General features: G+C 42.6%; 1 protein-coding gene across 1 annotated transcript in view; it reads left to right on the plus strand.

Moving 5' to 3' along the window:
- Positions 1–1,200: 1,200 nt before the first annotated feature.
- LOC117949038 overlaps positions 1,201–14,573 on the plus strand; it is a 46,177-nt gene continuing 32,804 nt past the window's right edge. Inside the window, exon 1 of the mRNA XM_034879027.1 lies at positions 1,201–1,428. The gene's annotated coding sequence lies outside the window, so the exon portion shown is untranslated. The remainder of the gene's footprint in view (positions 1,429–14,573) is intronic.

Genomic DNA, 14,573 nt, shown 5'->3' on the forward strand with positions numbered 1-14,573 from the left:
CACATTTTTCCTAATTACAAGTTGATCTGAAACTTTAAACGTCACTGTTTTTACTACTCTTTTCTTTTCCTTTGCACCTCTCTGTTTATGCCATGGCTCAGTTTAAACTGGCACGCTTGGTAGAGCTAGGTTTGAGTGTGGTGGCACTGGGGGCAGGGTGCAGAGCTTGCCTGTTGAGCGTACCCAGCCCCTCATAATTACAGACAGTAAACAGCTAGTGCTTTTATGCATTTTTTTTCCGTCTGATGAGGAGAGAGTTCACTTTGGGCTTAAGAGGAAAAGGCAGAGAGGATGAGAAGAAGGGGAAAGACAGTCTGAAGATGGACAAAAACTGTCATCCTTATTTTGGGTGTTGACGATGTTAGCAGTTTGAAAAGAGGGTTAGGGTTAGGTTAGGGACAGGTTTAAAGCCACACAAATACACAGAGACAGACATTGTCCCCACCCCCTAGGGCTCAACACTCATACTTCTTCTTCCGGAGCAACAGTCTTTTGATGTGATCTTGTAAGTCTTAATTAAATCTTTCAGCAACACTCCTGGTTAAATGTTTCTTCTCTTTTTACTTTTCTCCCTAAAACTGTCAAACTGATCACACGTCTTGCTCTGTGTTTCTCTCTGAGTGTGTCTGTGTTTTTCTTTCCGTCTGCCTGCCTGTCTGTGTCCTTCCCTCTGTCTCACTCCCCCTCTCTCTCAAGTTAATCTCATCTGCCTCACACTCTTCACTTGGTCCAAATTTAATTCTCCTCCTTCTGCTTTCCTTCTTCGTTTTACCTCCCTTACCACACACACACACACACACACACACACACACACACACACACTTTATCCTTCCTTACTGCATTGTCAGTTATGCTAAAACCACTTTAAGGCATTGTACTCAATGTAAAATTTCAAAAGAAAGAACAGTTGGTGGACTTGAACTACATGCTCTATACCTATATATCTCTCTGTCTCTTCACCTCCTTCTTCATCTCTCTGTCCCTCACTGTCTGTGCACTGCTCAGCGCTGGCAGGCAGGGGATGGGAGGTTTTCTTTGGCAGTCTTCTCCCCCTCTCTTGGCCGGGACAGGCCCTGGAGCGTGCTACTGGCTGGGAGTGTGGAAGGGAAGCGGGGAGGTAGTGAAGGGGAGGGAGAGAGAGAGGGATTGGGAGGAGGGAGACTGGAGGGGTGGAGGCGTGGTCTCCAGCTGGTAATGAAGTCTTCTCTTTTCATCCTCAGAAGGCAGAGTGTGAGCGGACGGGCCCGGGGTCTGCGCGGCTCCACTGCTTTCTCTGCCTGTAAAGTGTGCCGAGCACCCCTCCGCTAAGCTGCCTGTGCGTCAGCGCCCGTCTCCCACAGCTGAGAGATACAAAGAGACCTAGTCTGAGAGAGACCGTTACAGTCATGAGGCTTCCCCTTGAATTGGCTCCACAGCATTGCTCTTGAGGTAAGACTTCAGACTGTCTTCTTCTCATGTGCTGCTCCTGCCTGTCTCTCTCTCACTGCGCTCCCTTTAGTGTCTGTCTGTCTCTTTTGATTGTTGTGGTGGGGGGTGGGGGTGTAATGGGGGCTGTCCGGTTTAGATCCCTCCCACTTTGAATGTGCATCTGTGTTGTGAATTTACTGTATGTGCAATGGTATGTAGATGTGTGTTTGTGCATGTTAGCATGGACACATGCATACTGTGTGTATGGGTCTGTGTCTTTGCATATTTCCTAAAGTATTTATGTATGAATGCAGACTGAGTCAGCAGCCAGTGAAAGCTTTATATTAATGAAGACAAATGGCTACTACTGGTCAGGCAAGAAAGAGGGTCAGACTTGGACTGAGACATTCTGGAAAAAGGACGATGGGAACTTTCTAGCAGCAGTTAACTGGAAGTGGCTATTCTCTGATAATTTTCTTTTTCAGAATGGCTTTTTTTGTCAGGTAAATTTAATATCACTCTGTTGACTTTCATTGTTGGTCTGCTGCTAATGCAATGTACTGCTATACAGTGATGCTAACCTATAATTGTACAGGAGCTGTTAAATGTACAGTGCGGTGCTGCCGTGTGTGTGTGTGTGTGTGTGTGTCTGCGTGTGGGCACGTGTGGAGATATTTATTTGCACTGTTGATTGCTGTTTAAGGCAGATGAATGCAACAGGCTATTGGGGCTCATCTCTGTAAATAAAAGAAGACAGGAGACCGTCTGTCCTCATGTGCAGCCCAGTGACACCAGGCTTTGAAGTGATTTCAGTGGATCCGTCCTCCTCCCCGCTGGGCAATTCAGATCCGGCCTGCAACTCACTCACTTTCATCCACATTCCCTTGGAAATCCATCTATCTGTATTCTTTCATTCACCTCCTTCCTGCTCCCATTCACCCCACGAGTTGATGCCCCCTATGCCTCCTATCAACACCTTCTGTATTCCATAGGCAGTATTCCTACAGTTTTATTCCCCATCCCAACTAGTCAGACTAGACTTTTAGAGAATGGGTCTTTCCAATGGAAGGAAAAAAAAAACCTAAGTGACTTTCCATTAGTTTCTGCTGGGCCATGAGAATTATGGTTTCCCAAATGAATAGTGTACAGGAGCCTGGCTTAATTGAAAAAACACAAGCACGGTCTGCCATAAAGGAGACGGTCCTTGTGTCACTGTTGAACTGTGCGAATGTACTTTCCAGAGCTGGCGAGTGGGAGAGAAAGAGAGAGGAAAATACCAAAAAGAGCATGAGATAGAGGACAGATGGAAGGCTGAGGCAAATAGAATTATGAAATTAAAGTGTGGAAAATCAAAAGGGCTGATTGAAAACATTGTGGATGCCGTACAAAATAGATTTGGAGGTGAATGCAGCGGAATCATCAGTGTTTTAAATTCTAGTTTGGCATCATCTGGTCTGTCAGTCAGTGCAGTGTGTATGAAAGTGGATTATTGGGATAGAATGGCAGAAGGAAGAGACTGTTTGCTGATCATTAAGCCACAAAGGGCAACAATAAAACGGAGAGTAAAACCTGTTGCATCATAACATTTAACCCTACTGTAGCAGTGTGCTCAGCTGTGAGAATGTCTGTATTGCAATCAGACCACCAGGGAGTTGGTTGTATGTTGCTGTATTTTGCATATGAACAATACTTGACATATTGGATCACTATCTACTTCATTATCTTTTATTGTGTCTGCTGTCTCTGCTGCTTCCCCCCCTCTGTCTCCTGTCTCTCTGACACCCTTGCACCCTATTTGCTGTGTTTGTGTGACATGTTTATGTGGCAACCCCATATGGTGATGATTGAGACCCTGTCATTGGTTCAGAATGGCACATTTGTCACACACATTTGCCAGCAGCTGCTGTTGCTAGGGCTGCAGGTGAAAGCATCTCTTGTTGACTTCCTCACTGGGTGGCTCATTCGTTTGTCAGGGTACCGTGACCCCTGACCCCTGACCCCGCTACCACCTCCTGCCTTTCACACTGCTGGCCGTTAATGTAACTCTAGACTCCCTGACTCCCCCACTCTTCCACCTCACTCATGCATGTATGATCACCGGGAGAGAGAAATATGGAAAGATCAACACTTGCAACAGTAGGTCTTAGTTAAAGTAAATCTTCAAAGGAAACAGCCTCAGGGGTTTTGTGATGAAAATGTATGGAGGCAGGATGACCCCACTGTAACCAGAGAGACTGTGTGGAGATTGAAGTGTGAACAGAAAGACAACACTCCAAAGAGAGACACTTTCTTTTCTTTGTATGATTGATACACATTTGCGTTTTGGACTATTAATTATAATCCCCTAACCAGATACTGTGACTACTCACTTATAGTATTACATCTAGTTCATTGTCTAAGGGGCAAAATAATGGCTATAATGTTAAGCTCAGCAAGTACTGTCCAGACAAGTCACTAATGTTACATAAGACCGGTGAGGTTATCCATCCCTTAATTCCCACGTTGAGTGATAGGGTCACGACTTCTGGTAGGGTCTTACTCCTGACTTTCGTGAGGCTTCAAAATTGAAAGATGAACAGCGACTTCAAGCTCAGAAGGAAATACTTACGTCAGTGGTTTAATCTGCCTTTCATCACCAGTGATAATGACTAAATGAAAATGCATCTTAATGGTTAAATGATATGATATTTGTGGGTTTCCTGGCAACCATTTGAACCAGCTTGTCTGTGACAAACAGTATTGTCGTTCTGCAACACTCATCACACAAATTTACAAATGTCATATGCCAAGCACAAAATGTAGGGGCAGTCGGTCATACAGAGAAAGTCAAAAATGCCTACATACATACAGTATATCCCACCTTCAAATTCTAATTCTGTAGATATTCCCTCAAGAAACACACAAACTACTGCAAAAAGATTCATGATCCGGCCCCCTGGGAACTGCCCTCCTTGCTCTCTCCATATTTTGGATTAGATAAAGAAGTGTTTGAAAGTATTGCTAACATGAGAAATTAAAGGCATCAGCATGGGGGAAAAGAAAGGAAAGAGATATTTTCCTTACTTGCTCAGACCTGAATGGCATGAGTTTTGAATATATAATAAAGAATCAGATTTCCATTTCATTTGACAGACTCTCCAGATGTGCTCCCACTCACTAAAACTTAGAAAACATCAAAGTTGGTGGTGAAACTTTTTTTTTCTTCAATAAACACATTAGCAGGCCAAACCTTAATTTAGTTTCCCATATAATTTTCAGCTAAGTTTAAATACATAATTTAAGAGTTGCCTTCATGATTAAAATGATCAACATTTTGTGTGTCAACCGACCATAACTGAAAATATAAGCTTGATTTACAAACTTTTACTGATGTAGACAAACATTTCACAGAATCTGAAACTGTGTATGAGCAGTTTAAGTTTTGAATTTTGGTGGTGAGGCTACACTTCTGGTCAGATTTGCATTATGGATTATGCCTCAAAAATCAATCCATGTTTGTTTGGTAGGTTGATGGAAACATCCATAGTGTTCGCTGTACACCAGTTTTCTTCTTCTTGTAAACAGATATTCCATGACCTGCAACATGATGTTCGGCCAATGTCTCTAGTTTGAAAAGAAAGTCAACCTGTTTTTCATAATTTGGCCTAAAGATATTGATGGTATGGCAGCATGATTAATTGAATTCTGACTCAGTCCCCGTAGCTGTTGAGATACAAACAATAACATTAGCTTTTGGTGATGAAATGTGTGTGTTACACACAATACCTACATTTTTACTAACATGCTCTTTTTCATGCATTTTCTGTAATGCATCAGTTCTACATATACAGTTTTGTTGTAATCAGGATGCTGAACGGTTGGACTGCTCAAGCCGGCTATGCAGGCCTGTCTCCATCACCCACACACTGTTGAGCTAATCAGGGATTTACTTACAGCATTAATGGTCTCATCTGACATGACTTTGAAGGGACTTTAAAATCAGAGTTACCAGATACTTTGTCCTCCGTCCTCTCTGGTGCCCTCTGCAGCTGGTGGCACTCTTACTGACCTCCTAGTTAGCTCACACCTAGAACTAGGCCCGGAGATATCTAAAGATATCTGGATCTGAATGCTGAGGTATCTTAAGATGAGCAGTCTCAGTGCAGTGCAGATGTGAAACACATGACTTGCAGGAGAGGAGAGTCCCTCATGTTTTCATCAGTCAGATCTTTTCCCTTTCTCGATATCTGTGACCTCCTCTTCCAGTAGGACACATTAAGCATATTTTCCATCCTACTATCGACTGTGTTTGTCAGCTCCCACATTCGATCTAAAGAGCCCCCCAAGCTTGCACACAAATCAACACACAGACTTGTGTGCATGTGTGCATGTGTATTGTAATGTACATGTTTTGCATTCTTGACTATAAGTCCAAGTACCTCTGTCAGATTGTGGGCGGCATGCTATGTGTCTACTGACAAATAACTGTTGGATCAGCCGCCTCGTGTTTATTAGACACTTTATCCAACAGGCAGAACATTGGCTTGAATATTTGCCTGCTCCATTGCTGCTTGAATGCAGACCCAGCAGCTCTGATTGCTTCTGACAGTGACAACAAGAACCGGCTGCCGGAGAAGACTTTCTGAAGACCTCCTCTTGCATCTGCACAGAAAAGTCAGAAGAATAAGCCAAATCAAACTAGAAATTGCTTTTCTCTCTGAACGTATTTGTGAACTTTCTGGAACTTAGAGGTTATGGTGTTAAAGTTGGGTTAACACCACACAAGTGACACAGTGCTTGGTAGTTGTCTGTAGGATATGTTTGATACTAGTCTGTATTGGTGGAACTGAGAATAAATTAAATAGACATTTCTGTATTTGATATGCCTGATGCATGGGCTTGCAGTAGTGAACTCAGGTCTTTGGGGGCAGGGAATGAGAGAAATCACCAGTAAATTATAGCTCAGGCACATCCCCAGACGCCTTGGCCAGGGTCCTAGAGCTAAACAGCTTTAGGACCGCTTTCCCTTTTTCAACTTCTTTTCCGCTACATTCCTCCTCTTCCCCTCTCACTCCTGTGTTTCGCTCCAGATGTGGCATTGTTTGGACACATTTGTTTTGGGTTTGGGCCGGTAGACCTGCGTAGAGTCTGATGTCATGCTCTATTTAAAGGGAAAGCCATGAGAACTGGGTGGAAAGGAGAGCGCTGTGGTCTCACTTCAAAGCTGTCTCTGTCTAGGACTACTGATGACTGTCATCCGCGGCACAGCAATCTATGTCATGGACAGATGACCACATTCATTTTAAGTGTTGACAGACATGTCTTTCTGAAACGGTTCAGACAGGAGGCACCACTTTTGACAAAGAAAGATGGAATTTGTGTTTTGTTTTACCACATTGCCCACCGGGTTTACTGAAGTTATCTCAGTTTCACTGTTATTTAAAAAAATGTGCCATTCATACAAAAAAATACTTTACTGTGTTTTATTTTAAGCTTGTACTACGGCAGTTCAGGGTGTAACTGAATGGAACATAATTACATAGTTGGATAAAATGAAAAGGTAATGTCCTTAATTGAACCAACAAACAGGACAGTTTTTTTATGGGTCAGAGGAGTCACATGCTTCCTAAACTTCCGTGGCTCTCTAATTAGCTCTGTCTGTCAATGAACCTGGCACCTCATGCCATTGAAGAATGGGATAATGAATCTTTTTCTCTCTCTGTCTCTCAGTATGTGGGGTATGTTTATGCACAGTACGTATATAGTGTATACTGCACCACTCTGAATACGAAAGAATCCATTGTTTTCCAGCTATAGGTGAGGTAGGAATGGCATCTTTTCTTTGCAGAAGGGATGAGGGGATCCTTTCCTTGATGACTGAGCTTATTGTGCCTTCTTATTTAAACTGTCAGCATAAACGAGAGTCTGCAGCAGCTGATCAGGCTCTACAGTTAGATTCCCCATGGGAGCTCTGCCTTCAACACTGTTTGGCCTTCAAACACATATATTTGCCAGGTCTTCTCTAGTGTCCCGGGTTCAAACAGCTAAAAGTTTTAACCCCACTGCATATTTCCGGTTCAAACGGGCATGTTTGCTAGATATTCATCCCTCACTGTCGGCTCTCCTTGATACAAAGTGTTTGCTCAAGCAGTTTCTCAGTAGCTTCTTGGGCCTTCAGGAGTTGAAAGCTAGAATGACACGAAGTGCTAGCAGATGATGAGCGTATTTCCATTAAGTCATGTACAAATACCTACACGTGTACGAACAAAGAGAAATGGAAAGCAACATTTGAATAATATAGTCATCGGAAAGTCTCCCCCAGTTCAGAAGGTCCGCATCCTGACTCCGTTTAGCATTTCAAAAGTATTGTTGAGCGTACACACTCAGTCACGATTGTATTCAAGGTGTAAATCCTTCAGGAAGGTAAAGCTGTCATCCTATGAAAGCAGGGTCTTTAATGCCACTGTACTTACTTACTCTGCATTTTTATTTTTTTATTTCCGGTACCCTTAAACGGAGGTGCAACGTTAATACTGTATATATATGTTTAGTATGGCTGAGAGATTCTTTTGTACCTTAGAATAATGTTTTCAAAATCGTTTCAGTGGTTCATTAGCCACCGTTAGAATGAGACATTAGAATAACGGTAAAGGTAACAGTAATGGACAGTTCCGCTTCCAACCTGTAGGGGGAACGAAAATGGAAAAGTGCTTTGGTGCTTAATGTAAAGCTGGTTGACAAGCAAGTAGCTAATGCTAGGTCTATAACAGCAAATTCTTGGTGGGTAACATAACATTACGACATTGTTCAACATGCTCAGTTATTTTTAGTATGATTGTTTTGACAACGGTTCACAACTCTGGCCTAACCCACAAATTCATCAGTAACGTTAACTGTATAGATGGACGACTAATCTAATGTTTATTTAGCCAGCTAGCTAGCACACCCCTGTCTGTCTGCCTCTCTCTCCGCCCTGCAAGGCTTCAGTCGTGATGAGAGCTGACAACAACCCTGGCCCGAGGACACATCCACAGTCAGCCCCCAGCCAGCCAGCTAGCAGCCAGCCCGGTCAGCACTTAACTCTGGTGCTAAGGATGCTTACGGCAGTTTACTGAACCGTCGGGAAACAGAGCCAGGCACCCAAGTCAGAACAGCGGCCATTTGTAACTTTACAACCTCCGTTGGCGTTACGTGTAAAAAACATACTGGCAATAAAAATGATTCTGATTCTGAATGTTTTTAAAAGCATTGCTTGCCTCACCTGTATGGTATGACGGTCTTCCAAATCCAGGGGAGCTGTTTTTTTCTCTCAGGGTTGTATAGGCTATAGCCTATCCTCCAAACAAGGCAATGAAGATTGTGATTCCCCACTTTTTGTAGCACACCTAATTTAATTCTTGTGTTTTTAGAGTATTTGTACAGTATATAAGTGCAGATGTTTGACACAAAATGTGGGTCTCTGTAAGTTTCTCTCTCTCTCTCTCTCTCTCTCTCTCTCTGTGTCTCTCTCTCTCTCTCTCAGCTCCAGGTACAGTACAGTACAATGCTGCTGTGGACATCTGAGACTTGGACACAAACATGGTTACAGACGTGCATGCGCAGACACACAAATTGAGTTTTGGATCATTTCGATTTACTTCCATACAAGAACATAAACAATAAAGATAAAATCAGGAAAATTCTTCTCTAGCACGTGTCTCCTGTCTCACATACACACACTCACAAACACTGACAAACACTTTACCTGGCTGTGTTCCAGTGAGCACCCAGTGTTTCCACCAGCCGTATGGGCCAAGATAGCATATAGTGAAAGCATAACAGTTCAGCCCCAGGGTCATAAGGTCAAGCACATCTAGGTGATCAGTGTTTCCGCTCCAGATTCTGTTTATGACTATGTGTATACACCATGCAGTCTGTTGGACAATTGTATACACCCAACACCCAGCCTCAAGCTCACACAGCTGGCACAGCCAAACATTCACAGAGTCTGTTTTAGGAAATGGTTTGTGTGTGTGTGTGTGTGTGTGTGTGTGTGTGTGTGTGTGTGTGTGTGTGTTTGCGTGTTTGTGCATGTGTGTGTGTGTGTGTGTGTGTGTATATGTGTGTGTCTGTGTGTGTGAGAGAGAACTCCCTACAAGTTTTTAAACTGCCACCCACACACTGAAACTAATGCATACACACTCAAACATATGCAGACATTGATTTACGGGAACTGCATGGGACTATAAGAATTAATAATTCTGGAAACTAATGTATTTTTATTTATTTAGTTTTTTTGCAGAAGACTGATTGCTACATTTTTCTTCAGTCAGTGCCAAAAGCTCCATTTAGATGTTAATCTACAGTATGACAGCCTGTATCTCTTTGAAAAAGTCTTTTAGATCTACATTTCCCTTTGCATTCGAGTAGATTACGATTTATTTTTGCTGAAAAGTTGCAGGAAACCTAAAAAGAGCTGCAGGTCAGAATATATACATTCCCACAGGGGGGAAAGGATGCTGTTTGTTCACACAAACTCTTTGAGTGCTACTAAACACTTACTTTTCAAGGGCAGTAGCTTAACTTTTACAATGTAGGGCTAAACAGGTGGCTGTGCTGTAGAAATGGGAGGTACAGATGGGTGAAGTGAAGGGGTGGAGTAATGACAAACTTCAGTGTAAATTAGAGTTAAACATTGTCATTTGAGGGGAGTGTCAGACTAGTTGAAATTGACCTTTACTTTGCATCATTCTACTTTTTTTATTCAGTTTTGCCTTATTTCTTACTCTTCGTCAGTGGACAGTCACTTTTGCCAAGCAGTAAATAAATGTTTCACTGATGCAAAAACAGTAACTCTATATTTTCTATATTGTCTTATTTAAACATAAAAAAACTGCCCTGGAGGCAAAGTTAAGCTTCCTGTCAGAACGGAAGCAATCCTGTTTTATATCTGAACCATCTTGACTTTATGGACTTTACAAAATGGTCATCTCCATCAACTATGTGTGCGTGTGCAACTATTATTACACACACACACACCTACATGTGTTTTTGTTTAAATGGCCCCTTGTGGTTTCACATGACTCTCTGTTGGTTAGATCTCTGCAGTAGAAAGTTAGTGCCCACCCCTCAGCATTCAGCCTCAGCACAGTAGTGTATATCTCATTTCCGTGTTTGCATGTAGCCCTAAACTGCCAAGGAGAAGATAGGATTTCTTATGTGAACCATGTGTGACTGCTGATGCAGATGGGAGAGGTTAAAGCAGCAACTCAAAGAGTGTGGTTTCATCTGCCAATCTGTTTTACTCTCCATCTCATGTCATGAGATTGACAGTCTGCGAGATGCTATCAGCTCATGGACAACCACTGATGCTGAAAATGACCAACAGTACAGGAGATAAGTGTGGTTCTAATCTAAATTCGCCCTCTAGGTGCTTCCTGAGACCAGGTTTCACTTTATGATCAAACAAGTGGTGTACATCTCATTCATGTCATACTACATAGTACCACTTTGCTCAGTGAGCTTTTAGAGACATGACTTTTCAAAAGCTTCCATCTTTAGCCAGATCTAGTGAGTGGGCTTGTGCAGCTGGGCTAAACTAACAGTCTTTCTCCCTGTGAGCCACAGTGGTGTTACAAATACAACAGATACAGAGAATGTACCGTGGAGGCGGATGTATTCACAGATTATGGGTGTGATCTGATCACAGTGGGCTAACAATGGCCTCATCAGTGTGAGGTGCAGTGGGTTTGTGCAGCTTTGGGTTGCATGGTGTTTGTGTAGCCCTGGGAAGCCTGTCCTGCAACATGTTAACACAATATTAAATCATCTCACGCCGACAGCATTATCATAAGGATGTTGACTCTGGAAAGCTATGGCTCAGATTCCTCCAAAAGTGTCATCATACCATAGCTTTGTATGGTAACCACATCAAATACATCAGATTTATTTTTCATGCCTTTTATTTCCTGCTGGCATAAAACAGACAGAAACCCTCCACATTTACAGCGTGTTACAGCTTCACTTATGATGCATACATGTTTTGAAGTAGCTTAAAAATGTAAAGTACCTTTTGGATGGATTGAAATATGAGGTAGTTAAGATCTAGTGAGCCAGTTCTGAAGAATTCCATTTAGTTAGTTATTTGTTACATACTGTATGTGGAGAAGCACTTAAAGCCAGACAAGAGAACTGTTTCCACTTCGGTCCAGCTTCAGCTTGGAAGCAGACTTGTCCATTACATTACATAATGCAAGTTTGCCAGCTTGGGTACCGGATCTGTAGTTTAAATGAACTGGACAATTTTGCTTCCATGTTGTAGGGGGACCGAAGCGTGAAAAGTTTTCTAGGGTTGCTTTAAGCCGCTAACACATTATAGGCAGCAAGACCGATTTGCGCCAGCCGTTCCATTGAATCCTATTGGGAGGGCGGGGGCGCACAACTATGCGCAGCCCTACCTCTGGCGTCGCGCACCACTCAAATTTGCCATTTTGTGCTGAGTGTCCGCTAACCTTTCGAAAACGCGACAAAATTAGATAACAGCATGTTGTATAATGACAAAAACCTAGCTCTGCATCCTAGCACTGTGCAGAGAGCATATCTCCTATCATGTGTAGGTAGCTTTACAAAGAAGACGTTACATTCGAGCAGATCAAGTCATTTACTTTTCAACTTTACTAGTCATAATATTTGGCAGCCAGGCCTACTGAAGAAAGACTTGTGCCTATAATTCCCAGAGACCCTGAGCTAAATGAGAATGTTTTCTACTGGAGGCAAAGCTCCAGGTATGCTAACAACATAAACGCTTTGTAGCCCTGGAGCAGAAAGGCTTTTCCTGCTGCACGTCTGAAAAAGGAAACCTTGGGCTTTCAGATTTCTTCTTACAACAGAAAGTCTAATAGGCAGATCATCGCCTGGACCACAAATGCCTCTTTCTTTCAGGTTCTTTTATTTGAGTAGCTTAAACACATTGAAGGAGCTTACTTGTCTTGTAGACACAGGCGTACACCTGGGAGAGGGGCTAGGGAATCTCCCCAACTGTCTAACTATCAGCAGATAGCCCTGATGTTATCTTCTTCACCCTGCTTCTTTCCACCTCTCTGATGCTGCAGAGAAAGCCGCCTCAGTCCGGCCCTTTTAAATCCCCATGGCTCTGTGAGATGCTAGACTGCCACTGTGGTCCAGGCACCCTCTTTTGGCTGGAATGTCAGACTCAGTGAGGGGGAAAGAGGCTGGGCAGAGCAGAGGTTTTACTATCAGGTTTCACTAACTACAGCAAAGACTGGGCCTGAGCCAGAACTGCCATAGGGTTTGTCATATTCCAAGAGGCACTCCTGCATTCTACTAATGAAATAACATGCTTTTCCTCAGCTATTCTATTTCACAGAAGTTCACCATTATTGCTGACATTTTGTTTTCCATGATTTTCCTAGTGAGTGAGATGAAGGGAAGGATAAGTATGAGCGGGGGTGGCAGTGTTTTGGTAAAGCAGTTGGATACATCTATTTCTGTTAGAGAGCAATTTCTCTGTTGCACCATATGTTTTGAATAAAGTTCAATATCCCATATAGATATTTTTTACATGTGATCGACAATTAGCCCAAATGTGTTTCTTGTTTTCTGACTGCGTCTCCCGAAGCATCAATAAAGTATGCTTGAGAGTGAGCAATTTAAAGTGGTTTGATGTGCTGTTAGTCACCAGAGTCCTCTGTGATTACACTTCATTTTCTCCTTTGGTTTATCTTTATCACTTTTCCTCTTCATTTTTCACTCTTCTTTTACAACAGTGAGCTCTCTGTTCTGGCTCCATTGTGACAATATCATGAAGGTTCATGGGCAATATCTCTTTGATCAAGCACACACAGACAACTTCAAACAAAGCTGTCAATCAGAGGCATAACATTGTATTCCTTAATCTGTGATTTATCTAGACTGCTTGCTTTCTACTTAGTTCCCATGGTTCATTGGCCAGCTGTGATAGCGGGTATTATAAACACTTCAACAGAGCTGCTCTATGTCACTTATTATTCAATATCTAACACAGAGCTTCAAGTCATGACGGACCTTGAGTGAGTTTTAATGAAAGATTTCCTGCTTGGTCCCTGCCAGGCTGTCTACCACGCAATATCGCCCGCTCCTTAAGAGCTCACTCCTTCAAATTAAGGGTGAGGGATGGACTGCAATGCTAAAAACAAAATATTTTCTAAGGAACGGAACCACATTCAAGTGAAGTAACAGGAGCTGTATCCAACTTTAGACCCCGGCATGGGTCAGTGAGAGTAGGACTAGTAAAACCCAGAGGGCCATGTCTCCCCCTTCACTTCACCCGTTTAGGCTAGAGATGAGGCTGTGTGTGTGTGTGTGTGTGTGTGTGTGTGTGTGTGTGTGTGTGTGTGTGTGTGTGCGTACGTGCGCAAGAAGTCAGACTTTGGCTTCGGTCCAAGATAGGAAAACGCTGAAGTAAGCTCCCCCGTTACCTCCCAGACTCTTTGGATAAAGCACTGGCCTAATTATACTAAAGCAGTTGTGTGATTTAATATTTTACACTCTTTTAACCAGGCCCCAGGAATTGTGCTCCATCTTACAGCCAATTTCTTAAATTAAAATAAAGAAAATACAGCCAGTGGCCACTCACGGTATTGCAAAGAAAAATCACCCTGCAGCCAAAAAGGATTTACCCTGTTAAACTGTTGACAGGAAACCTCAAACTGCAGACAAGGTTGTTTATGACTCTTTCTGTTGTCTAGAGTCTATTGTAAATTTTTTCATCCATGAACTTTTTATATTTAAAAAATAGCGGAAAAAGAAGTCTATAGGCCGAACAGAAACTTGCGGGCAGGGCCAGCGAGATAAACACTACTGGACAAACTCAGTGGATCACATACAGTGATGGGAATAACAGCGTTATAAATAACGGCGTTACTTTTCAAATCTTAATAACGCCATTACCGTTATTGACAAAAAATATAGCGCGTTACTATAATTGAAGCTGATGGTCTTTTCATCAGACCAACTAGATCTCTGAACCGAGAGGCAACCTTTTTTCTTCCTTGGTTACGAGACAAGCGCATAAATGCTGATGATTGGCTGAGGTTGAGTAAAATTTCATGGTAAGCCAATCAGAAGTAAAGTTGGGCGGTTGTTTGAAACCAGCATAGTCTGACACAACAAACAACACAAACTAGTCAGTCAACGTGTGGTATGGCATT

Source organism: Etheostoma cragini, chromosome 8, assembly GCF_013103735.1.
Source record: "Etheostoma cragini isolate CJK2018 chromosome 8, CSU_Ecrag_1.0, whole genome shotgun sequence".
NCBI lineage: Eukaryota > Metazoa > Chordata > Actinopteri > Perciformes > Percidae > Etheostoma > Etheostoma cragini.